This window comes from Petaurus breviceps, unplaced genomic scaffold (genome assembly GCF_028583685.1).
Source record: "Petaurus breviceps papuanus isolate PSGF00001 unplaced genomic scaffold, PetGlider_PUasm1.0 38, whole genome shotgun sequence".
NCBI classification, from domain to species: Eukaryota; Metazoa; Chordata; class Mammalia; order Diprotodontia; family Petauridae; genus Petaurus; species Petaurus breviceps.
The window spans coordinates 55,072,743-55,089,776 of record NW_027186304.1 but is presented as its reverse complement, the minus strand read 5'-3'; the positions used below and the strand labels follow the sequence as shown (position 1 = coordinate 55,089,776).

The 17,034-nt window shown below is 39.8% G+C and overlaps 1 long non-coding RNA gene across 1 annotated transcript in view; it reads left to right on the top strand.

The window, feature by feature from the left end:
• The first annotated feature begins 1,880 nt into the window (after positions 1-1,880).
• Positions 1,881-17,034, top strand: part of LOC138170095 (uncharacterized) — a 17,041-nt gene continuing 1,887 nt past the window's right edge. Inside the window, exons 1-2 of the long non-coding RNA XR_011170540.1 lie at positions 1,881-2,194; positions 3,004-3,057. This is a non-coding gene — a long non-coding RNA (uncharacterized lncRNA). The remainder of the gene's footprint in view (positions 2,195-3,003; positions 3,058-17,034) is intronic.

The window sequence follows — 17,034 nt, the reverse complement described above, 5'->3', positions numbered from 1 at the left end:
TACAGGCACTTAACTATTCGTACAAGGTCTTCCATTTTAGGAATTTCAAGCAATCCAAACAAATGTTGCCTGGTGAGTATTATAATCACTCTGGGAAACCTGGGCCTTCAACATACGTGTGTTCTATCCAACTTACCATATTGTATTCCTTTTCTTTGTAATAAGTAAAAATGGCAAAAATTCATTTACCATGAAAAAAATATATGAATAATCAAAACATTTTGAAAAAAAATCAAGAATCCTGCTCCCTTGGTTGTTTTTGTAAATTTATGAAATCTAAAGAACTGAGATATCATAAGACTTTTCTCTGCCTATGGGTGTATGTATAAAGTATGTCTCAACATCATTAAAGCAGCATTTCATTCATTAAACAAACACTTTAATACAGAACAATAGAAAGAGGGAAGCAAGAGGGTTTTTTTTCCCCCAGTACGATTCCATCTCTGGCAGTCTCAAAAATGGAAAGGCTATTTTGTGGTATTTTGGGCCTGACTACTTACAGGAAGTACCAAAAATCTCAGGAGAAATAGCTTTCTACTAAGATTTCCAGTCAGATTTAACAGACATGAGATGTGAGACTTTTCAGACAGACAACCCAAAGATTTAAACATGTGGGTGCTTATCTGAACTGAACCCAAACTGAGGGCCTTTTTGGAATTTCACACATCACTCCTAAAGCCCTCATGGCAGGCTTCTGCTTGCAATTCCCCTGAGGGCCTGTCTCCTAATGGTGAGAGTCACCTCAACATACATACACCTGTTCTGCCCAGTTTGGTTGGGCAAGTCGATCAGTGGTAGTAACTACACATTACTGCCTCGGACCTCACCTTTGTGTCCCTGATTTCTTTCTACATGGTCATGTAAGCACTGCATTTTGACAGAAAACTCACAGGAACTCCTCATAATTTGGTTGATCGTATCAGGACTTTATAATAAATCCATTTGGAACTACTTCAGAACAGGTATCAGCTAGAAGAACAATTAGGGTGCATATTCTGCCAAGAAAAGCTGCCAGTTTTTACCTGTTGCAGCAATTGGGAAATAGACCTGTACTTGCTGAAAAACCTACTTGTACATGCATGCAGGGTGTGGGAGTGTGAGCAGGTGTTTGCAAACCACAGTTATATTCTTAACAATGCTGCCTCTCTCCAGTTAAAAAAAAAAGAAAAATAAGAAGAATGCTTGGTGTCCAAAATCTCTTGCATCAGAAAAAACAAAAAAGTTTCATGACTCTTAGATGCCCAATTTGGCTCTCGGTACCACTGAGAGAGAGAAAGTATTATTCACTGCTAATTTCCACAGATAACGTGTATTTTGTTTCCCTTAATTTAAAAGTAGCTAGCATTCAACTCTTCTTTGGCTGCAACTTGTAGGAAAGGAAATTGATGTGTTATCCAAGACCTAGGGGACATTATCAGTCACTTCTTCATCTTTTGTGGCTGGATTTAGCCAGGGGCAACATTTTCTCCAGCCCTAATAAGAAGGGACCCCCATTAGGGGTAATGAAGATACAATAAAAGTAATTCATTGAGCAATCCTGCTGAGAAATGAATTCCAGTCTCCAGCCAAATCTAATTGCACAGAGACACAGAATTAGTACCTAGGTGATCATAGATAAGGAATGTTTCTCTTACACCATACCCATATTGGTATCTCTCCACTCCACAGTATACAAAGCACACTGATGGATGTGTATGTAAATTTAGAGTTGCATCAGTGAAGTCTGTAGAATAATTAAAAGATCAAAATGAAAGATAGATAACGAACACTTTCATAACAAAGAAAAGAATGAATTAAAATTGATTTATGAACTTCCTTCACTTTTCCCATTTTCTTGGACTGCCTTTATAAGGTACAGCATGAACTGGTAGAGTGAGTGTGGGGGAGAGTCTCCTTTCTGCTAACCTTATACTATGTTGAGTAGAGTCTCAGTGAGATGGTACTTGTTTTGTTTCCATTGATAAGTTTGAGATCAGGCAGTTAAACAAGCCTTCAAACCTCCAGGGTCCTGACCAAGCAAACTCAACCCTACCAGGCATCACCTGCTTCCACCCCAGCCATGACAAGCTCAACCACCAGATCCAGGAAGCTGTTGCCTATCTATTCTCAGTCTGTGGTCTGTGGTCCAGCCCACTGTGGTAAATGTTGTGGTTTCCTGTTGGATGCTTATTCAGAGAACTGATATTTCTTGAAGGTACCATCCTTAATAGTTTCGACCTCTTCTTTCCCCATGTTAGCTTTCCGGCAGCAGTTCCTTTACCATTAAAACACCAAAGAGAAGGGTCAATGGCCTTCCATTCATTTCCAGCATAAATTTTGAGGGACCCAAAGTCCCCCTCCAAGTCTACTCACAGTACAAAGAAAATACTGAATGGAGTTAGATCTGAGTCAACTGTTGAAGTGTTTCCCTTAGCCTTGCTCGATGTAATTCAGAGCATAAGGATGGGAACCCAAAACTCCCCAGCAAACAAAAACTCTGAATGGAAAGTCTATACAGATGTATGTGAGCATAGTCTTGGAGTGGATGGCAGATCATGTACACATTAACGTGTGGTCAGCAAAGTCAATCCAAAGAAATAGTGCACATCTTGCCAAGTCACTGACTTTTCTTACAGCTTTACTGTTCTATTCACAGCTCTTGGTTGAATGTTGAACTGTGTAGCTGGATCTAGAGTCTCACCTGTCTTACTCTCTCAGCAGTTTTGAGTCTAGTGAAAAATTATATGCATATTATTTAGGAGAAACCCATGGGACTATCTTTCAATGTGGAGGAGCCCTGCAGCTGAGAAAGCTGAAATTGAACACCAGTCCCTAGGCCCAGACCAGTGGACAGCCAGGCCCTTTCTTATAACTCTAGTCAAACAACCTTTCCTTGTAAAACCTTAATTAGGGTCTTAAAATGGTTACAAGGCTGTAAAAGGGGGGGGTTTATGGACACAGTAATTCAAAGCTTTTCTTGTCATTGGTGATTTTTTTTCTTCCCTCTGTACATTTTTCTTTTAGCCCATCTCTATTTTGGAACAGAGCTGGCTACCCTGAAACAACAGTCTTCCTGTGGTGAGTAGGTCAGGTGGGGAGTTCCCTGGGCAGAGTTGTTAATTGCAGAAAAACTAAGAAAGCCCCTATGACATTTTACCCCTCTTTACCAACTTCCAAATGACTGCCCAAATATGGAAACCACCTTCCCCTCTGTGGAAAAACATTTAGAGCCACTCAAAACCATTAGATTTGCTGGCTCTGATTTCAGATGAGTAGCACAAACAAACCCCTGCCCAAGTGAAAATACTTGGGCTGTCTTTCTCAGCTTTCCTAATTCATCAAAGCTTGAATATCTCACAAGTATCTTCTAATGAGTTTCATTGTTTTATTTATTTTTCTTATCACCAGTACAGGTAATGTTATATTCCAGTTGCTGAAAGATCTCTCTCAAAGGGTGCTAACTTTTCTGAAGGACCTTTAATGTTCCCTAGCATTTCGGCAAAAACTTTACAAGAGAGGTCTCAAACTCGGATTTGTATATTTATTTTAAGTTTATAGTATTAATCTCTTACTACTAGTACTATCTAAATCTTTGTTTCTCTCCCTGTGGTTGAAACTGAAACCAGAAGGCTGGAGTTGCCATCACAACTCAGAAGCTAACCTCTGAGTTCCAGATTCCCCTTTTGTAAAATAAGGGGAATCTTATTTGCACTGTCTGCCTCACAAGGCTCTTTCCAGATGCTTTGCAGACCTTCAAATGCTGTGCAAATGTGAGCTCTGACTGTTGTGGTGATTGTTAATAAAGAGTCATTTGTTATAAAATATGCATTTCTATTATTTAAGATGACAAAGAATTGTTAATATGATTTGGACAGCTTCAAGGCTGATGAAGCAAGTGATGGCTTTTTTACTTTAGAAGATACCGTGATTATTAAAAAAAAAACCGTGCTAGGCTCCTTCTATGAAATTTTCGTGCCCAATTCTCATCCCATATCAAAGAAAAAATGAGAAAAGGGCCATTTCAAATATGCCTCATCTCTTTTCAGATGAGGCTGGGTAAGTCACCTCATCTCTATGAATCTCAGGTTTCCTCTATCTTCTGTACCTTACAAAGTTGTTGAGAGGGAAAAGCCTTTTGAAACCTTAAAGTGCTTTATAAGTATGAGTTCTCATAGTAACCATTATCATGATTATCAGTCTGGGGTTTTAAAAGTTAAAATAAAAACCTCAGAAAGTAAAAGCAGAAGAATCCCACTTGTGATATATTCTTAGTCTTTAATCAATATTTTCTTCTGAGCCTAAACTTGAGAAAGCTTCTAGGAAGCCCTTAACACCAACCTTTGTTAATATTTACGTTCCCAACATGCAAGGCAATATGAACAATTGCAAACTTGGGTCACTATCAGACATGAAAATAAGTATTTGTTCTGGGGCCTTGCCCTTTAAAGAAATTTAATAAACTGCTTCAGCCTATTTCCAGGAGTTAGCTTGAAGAAGTTTTCATCAGCGGAGGAAATTCAATTGTATCTACTGTGAGAAAATTCTCATATTATCCAAACCTAATGAAGTAGGGAGTAGACACAAGAAGTGGGCAAAGGTTGATATGATTACAAGATAAAATAAATAAAAGCTATGAAAATTGTCAATTTAATATTCATTACCAATTCTGATATAAAGATATGTAAATGTAAATGTGTATGCATGCATATTTGGAATATATATATACACATGCAGACATATGTGTGTGAATGTATGCATATGTATACACTTGATAGGAAAAGAGGTTGAAATTATTAGCTAAATTCAAATATTTAGGGCTGTCCATGTATTCCCCTTATCTGTGATATGGCAATGTATTCTCTTTTATCTCTGCCTTTCAGAATCCTTCTCTGTTGAAGCTTAGCTCAGGGAGCTTTGTCCTCTGTGTAATCTTCCCAAATCCCTCTCTTCCTCCCCTCTAAAATTTTTAGTGCTTTCTGTTTCCTCAAATATTCCTAGAGCTCTTTATCTGATCTCTACCCTGGACCATATTGATCTGCATCCATAGAGTGTCTTTCCAGAAGACTATGTACATGTACTGTCAGAATCACAGATTTAAAGCTGGAAGGGACCTACTTGTTGTTGTTGAGTCATTTCAGCCATGGCCAACTCTGTGTGACCCTATTTGGGTTGTTTTGTTTTGGGGTTATTGGGGGGTTTTTTTGGTATTATTTTTATTTTTGTATTTTTGGCAAAGATACTAGAGTGATTTGCCATTTCCTTCTCCAACTTATTTTAACAAATGGGGAAATGAGGCAAACAGGGTTAGGTGACTTGCCCAGGATCACACAGCTAGTATCAGAGGCCAGATTTGAATTCATAAAGATGAATCTTCCTGATTCCAAGTCCAGTGCTCTATCCGCTTTGCCACTTAGCTGAGCCCAGAGCTATCTAATGCATACTTCTCATTTTATAGATGAGGAAAATGAGGCCCAGAAAAGTTAAGTGATTTGCCCAAAGTCCCTCAGCCTCCCCACCAATGGACTCAGAATCGTAGAACCTCAAGAGTTGAAAAGCACCTGAAAACCAGCCTAAACCAGCATATCCCCACACCAGAATCCACTCTGTATTCATTTAGGCCAGCCAGCAGAGGTCCAATTTTAACACCTTCCCTCACAGAGTGCTATGACATTTTTTACATTAAAGAGGTAGTTTCCACTTGAGAATTTTATTTCATCACATAATCAGAGGCATCCAAAAATGTGTCACCTGGCGACATTTTATCAGACAAAATAAGATATTCATTCATGCTGAGTGTTTGCTTGTACATTTCTAACCCTTATACCTTTTATTCCCTGTCAGACATTCAATGATCTTGTAATGCTGGCCTGCTTGCTGTGCCTTTCACACAAGCTTCCATCCCTTGTCTCCATAGCCATTGCATCCATGCCCACAATGTACTCCCTCCTCACCTCTACCTCTTTGCTTCCCTGGCTTGCTTCAAGGCTCAGGACTAATTTCACCTTCTAGTAGAGGCCTTTCCCAATCGTCCCAGCTGTTAATGCCTTTCCCTCTGACATACCTTCCATATATTCTGTAGGTATTCTGTATGTACCAATTGTTTACATGTTGTCCCTCCCACGATAATGTGAGTTCCTTGAAAGCAGGGTCTATTTTTGCCTTTTTTTGTATCCCCAGTATTTAGCACTGGTCTGACCCATAATAAGTTCTTGATAAATGCTTGCTGACTGACTGACTGACTGACTGAGTCCTTGCTCTTTAAAGGAACTTACGTTCTGGGGGGAAAACAACATGTACATATTGTCAGCATTAATAGAATCAATATAAAATGAACCCAAGGTAGTTTGTGGAGGTAGGACACTACCAGGTGGAACAAGAAATCATGACAATCTTGATGTAGAAGACAGTACTTAAGATACATCTTAAAGGAAGTTAGGGATTCTCTGAGGTAGAGGAGAGGCAGGAGTGCATTTAGTACATGAGGGATAGCTGGTACAAAAGCACAGAGATGGGAGATGGAGGAACTCCTAGAATGTCAGTTTGACCAGATGGTAGAATACAGAAAGAAGAATGGATGCTGAGATTGGGAAAGTGTTTAGGGTTCAGGTTGTGAAGGACTTCAAAAACTAAACACATTGGTTAGCCATCTGTAGGGCATGGAAGGAGGAGAGAAAAAAGTGGAAAAAGAAATTGACATGATAAATTTATTATATTTTTAAAAGGAAAAGCAAATTGTACATAACAGATTTGCAGTTTCATGTGCAAACATCTTTTTATCATCCTACTATGTTATAGAAATGCTCATTTTATTTCATAAATTAAAAAGAAAATAAATAAAAAATTTTTAAAACTAAACAGAGGAGTTCATATTTGATCTTAGAGACAATGGAAAACTAAGGACATTTATTAAGCAGAAGAGTGAAGTGGTTAGGCCTATGCTTTCACAGATATGTGGAAGATGGATTGAACTGGGGAGAGCTTTGAAGTAGACAGATCGGTTAGATGCCATTAAAATAGTCCAGGTGACTATGTGAGTACTGAAAGAGGAGAAGGGAGTGAAAGATATTGTAAAGGGAGAAATGGACAGATTTGGCAACTGATTATAGGGTGGGGGAGAATAAAGAGTTGAAGATAATGCCAAGGTTCCAAATGTGGAAGACTGAAAGGATCATGATGACAGCCTCAATAGAAAGAGGGAAATGTGGGAAAGGGTGGGGTTTGAGAGAAAGATAGTGCATTCCGTTTTCTCACTGGAGACATCTATAGAACTTCCACTATTAAATGTCCAATAGGACAGGACCAGGGCTCAAGAGAGAGAAGGTTGTTGTAGATATTATTAGGGAGTCAATTGCATAGAAATGATGATTAAACTGATAGGAGTTAATGGAGCCACCAAGTGAGAGAACATTGAGAGAAGAGAACCTGGGAAAGAGGCATGGTAGTAGATCCATATGAAAGATGATGAGCTAGCAAAAGAAATTGATTAGTCAGAAGGTAGGAGGATAGTCAAGAGAATATCCAGGAGTAGAGGGTGGTCAGCAATGTTAGATGCTACCTTTGTAGCCCAAAAAAAGATGTAGGTGAAAAAAGATGAGGAAATTAAGAGGTCATCAGGTTCAGCTCTTCATGACCTCGTATGGGGTTTTCTTGGCAAAGATAATAGAATGGTTTGTCATTTTCTTCTCCAGTGGATTAGGCAAACAGGTTAAATGACTTACCCAGAGTCATGTAGTTGGTGAGTGTCTGAGGTCAGATCTGACCCTAAACCCGGGGCTCTATCCACTGGGCCACCTAGATGCCTCAATTAAGAGATTATTAGAAACTTGGAAGGAGTGATGAGGTCAGAAGTCAGATTATAAAATGTTGAGGAGTGAAAAGAGAGGAAGTGACAACAGTAAGTATGGATTTTTTTAAATTCTTTAATTTATTAATTTGTTTGTTTCCTTTTAATTTACAGGATTCAATTCCACAATTCCTTGAATTTCACATTTTGTCCCCCTCTCTCCCCTCCCCCCCCATGGCATCTTATAATCAAGTATAGGATCTGTAGATACTTTCACATTATACAATGGTCAGGTTATAAGGATGGATTGTACCAGCTGGGATGAAAAATGGTATAGAGGACATAAAATCAAATAAGAGAACAAAAAAGATCAGGTATTTTGCTTCCACCTGGATATAAATTTAGTTCTTTCTAGTTCTTTCTCTGGATGCACGTTTTTCTCTCCATCATGCGTCTTTTGGGATTGACTTATATCCCTGCATTGTTGAGAAGAGTCCAGTCTATCAAAGTTGGTCATCACACATATGTTGTGTCCGTAATTGTGTACAAATTCCTCCTGGTTCTACTCTTCTCACTCAGCATCAGTTCTTTTAAGCCTCTCCAGGTAAATATGAAGACCGCCTGCTCCCCGTTTCTTATAGCGCAGTAATATTCCATAACATGCATATACCACAACTTGTTCAGCCATTCCCCAATTGATGGACACCCCCTTAATTTCCAATTCTTTGCCACAACAAAAAGAGCTGCTATAAACATTTTTGTACATATGGGTCTTTCTCCCATTTCTATGATCTCTTTGGGATATAACCCTAGGAGTGGTATTGCTGGATCAAAGAGTATGAAAGTATTTATAGCCCTTTGGGCATAGTTCCAGATTGCTCTCCAGAAAGGCTGGATCAGTTCACAGCTCCACCAACAATGCATTAGTGTTCCAGTTTGCCCACATCCTCTCCAGCATTTGTCATTTTCCTGTTTTGTCATCTTAGCCAATCTGACTGGTGAGATGTGGTACCTCAGAGTTGTTTTGATCAGTATAGATTTTTTTTTCCTAGAATTGTTTCTAGGTGAGGTATTTATGTTTTCTCCTATTTTGACTGAGAAAGGGAGGAGAAATTTAGGGTGTTAAATTGAGGGGATAATAGGGTCTAATGAAGGTTTTAAGTTTGTTTTTTCATTTTGTTTCATTTTAGTTAAGTTTTTGGGTTTGTTTGTTTGTTTTAAGGATCCGGGATAGTTGGACTTATTTGTAGGAAGAGGGAAGAAACCAGTAGATAGGAAAAGATTAAAGATTAGAGACAGAGAGTGGAAGGAGCAGGAAGAGAGCAATCTTCCGGAGAAGACAAGAAGAGATAGGATCAAAAGCATATGTGGAGGAGTAGGATCTGGTCATGAAAACCACCTCATTATCAGAGCCTGGAGTAAAGGAGAGAATAGGAAATGGTGTCAAGGGGTTTTGAGATGAAGAGAAGGGGAGGAGAGGGAGCTCACAGAGAATGACTCTGTCTTCTTAGCAACGTTATGAATCAAGCTTCTTATTTGAGAGAATGGGGGAAGGGGAATGTGTAGGAAGTCTGAATTGGAGAGAGATAGTTTAAAGCAGCCCTTGTGGAGAGTGGATAGAGAATCAATTAGGAAGGAGTCAAAGGATTGGCTTGCTTCGGTGAGGGCACAGCTGAGATTAGGTAACATAAATTTGAGATCGATCAGTTCTGTGTATGATTTCTTCCAGTTTCATTTAGTAGCAGATGAGTAGAAAGATAATTTTCATACCCTCCCTGCCCAGTCTTCCTTTCACTAAGTTAATCCTCCCTACTTCCATCAATTCCTTATATAGTAAATTCAAGGCCTTTCACCACACTTCCTTATCAGTATCTTTAAATCATGGTACTCAGAACTGAACACAAAATGCTAGTCAATGTCTAATAAAGAGAGAGTGTAATGGGACTATTATCCCCTCCTTTTTCCTGGAAATTTTACTTTTCCTAAGGAATCCTAGGAGTATGTTTGCAATTTTTTGGCCATATCACACTGCTAACTCATATTGATCTCGCAGTCCACTGAAACCTTCAGATCTTTTTCACATCAAAAGTTATCTGTGTTGCTCTCATTTTAGACATGATAGAAGCATCAATAGAAAATTCACATGGCTTTCCCAAGCCTATACAGTCATGCAGCCGGAATTTGGTGCTCAGATTCATAAGAGCCAGACACTATTGCTTCACCCACTGACTCATGCTACTTCTCAGACAGCCTGTATCCCAGTTTAATTGTTGGAGAGCAACTGTGCACTCACCTAATACAATAAAACACCAATTACCAAACACAGATTTAGATATACTCCAGGTCAAATTATGTCACCCACAATTTAAAATATACATACACATAAAACTCCAATAAATGTGCTAGCCCTCACCCTTGACACCCATGTCATAAAGGACTTCTGCACCTGCAACCCAGCAAGGGGAGATTTTTTTTAATCTCTAGCTTATTCCATAAATCTCCTACTTTTAAAACTCTCCCACACCAGCATAAAGGTGCACTGTTTCTACTACACAAACATAGCATAAGGCTCCTAACTTCTGTCCTCTTCACGAGGGTTCTCCAAATGCCTGTCCTAAAGAGCCCTTCCTTCTGAGAAGTGGCACAACATTCGCCCTGCTTGCTTTCCATGTGGTTTTGAACCCTTTTTCCTTTTCCTTTCAAAGCATCTAACACTCAGGACTTCCCAGACTTTTCAAAGGTTCCTTGACTAGGTTGTGGGGGAAACCAAATCCATAGCCCCAGGCTCGTTCTGAAGATGTTAGGAGCCTGGTGGGAGCCTGGGGCCAGAGTAGAAAGCAGTAATTGAGGAACTCAGTGGGAAACTGCACTGGTCTCCAGAAGAGCAAATGAAAGTTATCACTGAGTCATTTCTTAGGTTAAAAAAAAAGGAAGGGGGTGGGGGAAATAGAGGTGGGGATAGGCAGAGAGTGTTCCTTGTTTACTCCACCATGCCCTTTACTCTTCTGGTTTACTGTATGCTACCCAAGGAAAGTTGCTGGTTGCTTTTTCAGCTGAATTTTAATATTGAAGAAAAAATAACAGGAAAATTCAATTCTGATTCCCACTTCCTCAAGACTATTGAGCATCCATGCTAAAAAACAGTATTACCTTACTTGTGATCTCATTTAAGTTTGGAGATAAAGATCAGCTTGTGATTGCTTGGTTTAAGTTGCCCAATGGATAGAACACCCCACCTGGAGTCAGGAAGACTTGAATTCAAATATGACCTCAGACACTTACTAGCTATGTGACCCTGGGCAAGTCACTTAAACCTGTTTGCCTCAGTTTCCTCATATGTAAAAATGAGCTGGAGAAGGAAATGGCAAATTACTCTGATATCTTTGCCAAGAAAATCTCAAATGAGCTCATGAAGAGTCTGACACAACAATGGGCAGGAGAGGATTCTAAGAACCTCAAGATGGACCCAAAGATCAACTTTTTTTTTTATAAAACAGCATTCAGTCATTCTATATTTATCTTCCCTGACCCAGGTCTAGGTTTGGCATATTCTCTGGTATACTACAAAAACAAGTTGGACATTTTCATCTTAATTCTTTTGTTTCACTATGACTATTTGTGTCATGAACTCATCAGGTCACAGGATGTCAAAGCTGGGAGGACACTTGGAAATCATTCAGAATGTTCTGAGGCACAGAGGGGGATGGTGATATCCCAATGTCATCCAGCCAGTTAGGTGCAGTGAGACTTGGAACCCAGGTTACCTGCCTTGGGAAGCAATTTGCCCAAAGACAACTTTAAATGTGTGCCCTCAACTCATGGGATGGTCTACGTAGTATACTCAGGGGAAAAAAAGTAACAATGAAACAACAATTTTATGATGGGAACTTCGTGTAAGTTAATAGCTTATCAAGTCACTGTTTCTGTCAAAGATGCTGTCATTCTACCAGTGTCCCAGGTGCATAACCTCAGTGTTGTCCTTGACTGATTCTCATCTGACAGATTCATTCACTTGCTGGATCTTGTCCTTTCTATCTACAAGCCTAGCTTACATCCATCCCTTTCTCTCGTATAACTATTACTTTAGTTCAGGTTTCCCAGTGCCTCCTAATCGGCCTCCCTATCTCTGGTCTCTCTCCATTTTTATCCATCCTCCATACTATTGCCAAAATGATTTTCCTTAAATGCAAATCACATCAAGTCACTCCCCTACTCAATCACCTACAGTGGCTCCCTATTGCCTCTAAAACAAAATATTAACTCCTCTAAGTAGCAATCATCATAACCTAGACCCAAACTATCTTTCTGGTCTTATTTTCCTTTACTTCTCATCTTGTACTCCATGATTTAGCCAAATTGGCGTTCTTTCTGCTACTTGTTCACAACACTCCATCATATCACCATTCCTTTGTGCTGTCTTATACCCAATGCACATCTTTGAGAGCAAGCATTACCTTCTACATGCATCCTTTCCAATCTTCCCCCTAACTGCTAGTGTACTCCCTCCTAAGCTAACTAGCTTTTGACTAGAAGACACAGCACATACATAGGAGTCAGCATGACCTGAGTTCAAAGTTGACATTGGGCACTTAAAGCTATGTGACCTTGGGCAAGTCCTTTACATTCAATTTTAATTATAAAATCGGGATAATATTAGCACCTTTTTCCCAGGGTTTTTGTGAAGATCAAATGAAACAGTATTTGTAAAGTACTTAGTTTGGCCCATTTAATAAATGTTTGGGGTTTTTTTAAGCTGCTTTGTATTTATTCTCTTTGTAGTTATTTTTTTGGAGGGGGAAAGGCAAGGTAATTGGGGATAAGTGACTTGCCAAAGGTCACACAGCTAGTGTGTCAAGTTTCTGAGGTGGAATTTGAACTCAGGTCCTCCTGATTCCAGGGCTAGTGCTCTATTCACTGCACCACCTCATTGCCCCTGTAGCTATTTTTATATACTCATATGTGACCTTATTGTCTACCAAACTAGAATGTAAGTTCCCTGAGAATAAGAATTGGTTCAACTTCTGTATTTTTATTCTCAGAGTCCACAAGCATATTGTAGGCACAAAAAAAATGCACACAGATTTTTTTCTTGGATTGACTGATTGAAATTCTTAAGAAATAGTGGACCATAATAGTGTCTTTAGTCTGAAGGACAGCTGAAATTTCTCAAGCACAAGGGAAGGGGAAAACCTATACAGTTTTTGCTTATAGAATACATTATCATTTCTCACGCTAACTAAAATTTACAGGAACTAGCATATATCTATCCTCTCCACAAAATCTTCTTAATGGATCCATTTCTCTTCATGTACACACCAGTCAGTGGCATCAAATTCAAATAGAAACAGAAGCCATCAAGGATCTTACAAGCTATATATTAACTTAAAAAAACACACATTAATATTATCTATGTTCTATTCTATATTTATTTATTTTATTAAATATTTCCCAATTACATTTTAAACTGGCTAGGACTACATTCAGCAGATAGGGTCTTTAACGTCTTTATAGACATTAAGTCATAGTGTAGAATACTTATAACTATAAATAAGCACAATGCTATACAAGTGTTAGTAAAGGCAAAGTGGGGAGTGCCTGGTGTAGGAAACAATCCAACTCAGCAAACATTTACTTTGTGTTTATTATATACAAGGCCCTGGGAACATAAGAACAAAAATAATATCTGTTGTTGTTCAATGGGGTCCGATTCTTAGTGACCCCATCTGGTGGTTTCTGTTGGTTGTTTCAGTTGCATCTGACTCTTCATACGATCTCATTTGGGGTTCTCTTAGCAAAGATGCTAGAGTGCCATTTCCTTCTCCAGCTCATTTTACAGATAAGGAAACTGAGGTAAACAGGCTAAGTGACTTGCCAAGGGTCACACAGCTAGTAAGTGTCTGAAGTCAGATTTGAACTCAAGAAGATGAGTCTTCCTAACTTCAGGCCTGACACTCTATCCACTGCTTCACTTAGCTGCCCCCAAAATAATATAGACACATCAAATTTTAATCTCTGAGTTCAAAGACAATAGGGAAATATTCTTCGGGGCTCATTTTCCATAGATAGAGATGATAAACCATTCACAGTGTGATGTCAGAAGGCTCTGGGAAGGTTCTGATGTCCACATCTTTCCCCACATACTGACTAATGCCATTAGAGTCTGACAAATACAGTTGATTTTTTGAATTCCTGCTCCTTGAGACTTTGATTCTCTTTAAAATGCAAAAACCTATAATACTTTAGATTGCTATCAGTCATGCCTACTTTACTGTGAATCAGGGATCTAAGAACAAGCTTGGGGAAAAGGGAGAAAGAAGGAAAGTCTTAGAGAACCCTTGTACCAAGAGGGAAAAGACCAAGAAGAGAAAAGATGCCAAGGACACCTTTGCTTTTTTCAGAAGTCATTTGGAATTTTGCTTACAGCCAAACTTGCCCAAGTCAAGTCCATTAAAATAAGCATTTATTGAGAGTCTGCTATGTGCCAGCTGCTGTGCTAAGTGGCTGGGAATAGAGGAAAGAGACAAACTCAAGGCTTACATTCTTCTGGTGGGAAACAACATTCATGCACATAAGCATTCTGAAAATCTATACAGAAAAATACAAAGAAATGTAGTTGGAAGTGAGAGGCCTAAGGGAATCAGGAAAGACCTCCTGTAGGAAGTGGCATGTGAGTTGTTTTTTGAAGGAAGCTAGTGATTCTGTGAGATAGAGATGAGGAAAAACATTCCTGGCATGAGGCACAGCATGTTCAAAGGTGTGAAGGTGGGATATGGAATATGGTATATGAGGGAGCACTGAGTTCACCAATTTGGAATCACTCTGGAAGTATAGGTTGGAGATAGATTATGAAATACCTTAATGGTCGTAGAAGCTTATATTTTATCCTGTTCTTCAACTCCTTCTTCTCTCTTTCCTCTCAACACATTGTGTGAGGATCTCATGTTCGTGTTTAGTTTGTATCTTTCTGGGACTCCAGGACCTACACTCAGGTTAAATAGATTGGTTAGTGTTTATAGTGTGCCAAAATATTATACTCAGTTTATAGCTAGGTAATTGAGGCACAGAGAGCAATAGGAAATAGTAAATGTGTTTTCCTTTGTGCTGTCTTATGCTCAATGCACAGCTTTGAGAGCATTACCTTCTACATGAATCTTTTCCTGTTCCCCCTAACTGCTAGTGTACTCCCTCCTAAGCTAACTAGCTTTTGACTAGGAGACACAGCACGTACATAGAGCACAGGACCCAGAGTCAGGATGGCCTGAGTCTTGTGTTCCCAGTGCCTTGGCTATTTAGAATAAATAATTGGAGACATAAAAAATTATCCAGTCCAACTTGAGCGTGGGGGAGAAGGCAGGGAAGAAAAAAAATAAGGAATAAAAAGAAATTTACATGGTTATTATATGTTTAAAAGGAATAGCAAGTTGTACATAATGGATTTGCAATTTCATATGTAATCTTTTTTTATTATTATACTATGCTATAGAAATACTTGGTTTTATTCCATAAATTAAAAATTAAATAAACAATTTTTTTTTGCTTTTTGGAGGTCAGTTGGGGTTAAGTGACTTGCTCAAGGTCACACAGCTAGTTTTTGTGTTAAGTGTCTGAGGTTGGCTTTCAACTCAGGTTGTCTTGACTCCAGGGGCAGTGCTCTATTCACTGTGCCACCTAGCTGCCCCAAATAAACATTTTTTAATAAAAAAAAAACCCTATCCAGTCCAGCTTCTTCATTTTACAGATGAGGAAACTGAGGTTCATTGAGGTCAAGAGACCTGGAATTAGACTGGAAAAATCCTTACATTTATTCCAATGTCAGACAATTAGTCTTACTAGTAGATGAGAAAGGTGAAATAATTAGATGGATTTTTTTCATCTAAATTTTTAAATTATGAATTAATTTTTCCTCTTTCTCCTCTGGTGTAAACCTCCTAATCATTGACTGCTCCTCTCTCTAAGCCACTTTATGGACACAGATGAAATTCATCTTCCACTGAGGAGGTGGTGGGAAAAATTGAGGCTGGGAGGTGGGGGTGAGGAATAAGAATCAGGTTTTAACAGGAGGAAAATGAAAACAGATGTATAGAAAGGAAAAGAGGCTGGTGGCAATCTAAGAGACCTGAAGCCCATTTTCCCTCCAAGCTAACAGGGCAGAGCACTTCCTTCTGAGTGCCCACCGACAGCGATGTCCCCCATGCAAAGGACAAGGTCCACGGAGGGATGGACCCGAACCTCTGGAAGCAGCCTCTGAATTGGGACGGTCTCATCCTCAGAGTAAAAACCCAGTTTTGAAGTTTTGCTGGCCCCCTCTTTCAACGAGCTTTTAACATTGAAAGGGGTAGAGGGGGGTGATTAAGATTTAGGAGGAAGTGGGGGTAGGCTGGTTCTATTTTTAAAATCTAGGTATAATCTATAGATGTTCATCTGTATGGAAAGAGAAAAATGTAAGGCCTTGTTTATTTGCAAGAACTGAAGGAGTGCGTGTCAGAACCAGACATGCTTTTCAGCAGGGTGATCCCAGTCTGCTGGAAACTGACACAATGACATGATGACTGGGGCTTTGAAGATAGAGAAACTCTGTTTATGGAGGGAGCAGCCCGTGGTGAAGGCAAAGGGGGCTGGGAGGCTGGGGGTGGGGGGAGAAGGTGCTGGGAGGGAGCTCGGGAAACTGTAACTCATTGTGGATGGACTGAACTGGCCTGGGTGGCGAGCTCTTAATGCTGAGGACATTCATCAACCTGCCGAGTGGGCCCGACAGGCTGGAGCCAGGGCTTCTCTCCCTCTCTCCCTCTAACTGTGTCAAGCATGATCTAGTCCAACTGTGCGGAGACAGCAAGGGCCGGCCAGACAAACTCTGGTCAGTGCAAATAATCACGGCTCTGACTCCTTTCTCTGTTTCTTAGGAGAGCCTGGCCACAGAACACAGAGTTCTCACAGGAAGTTTACGTCAGTCAGTCGGTCGGTTCATTTTCTCATAGTCTCTCTGTCTCTCTCTCCCTGTGTCTCTGTCTCTCCCCCTTCCCCCACTCTCTGCCCTACCCCCTCCTCTCTTTCTCACTTTGTGTCTCTCTGCTCTTCCTTCTCTTGTCCCTCTTTCTCTCCTTCTGTCTTTCCCTCTGTCTCCCTCTCTGTCTCTCTGCACCCACCCTCCTCCTCTCTAGCTCTGGCCAGTTGTCTCTATCTGTCTCTCTCTCTCTCTCTGTGTGTCTTGGTCTCTCTCTGTCTCTGTCTCTGTCTCTCTGTCTCTCTCTCTCTCTCTGTCTCTCTCTCTCTCT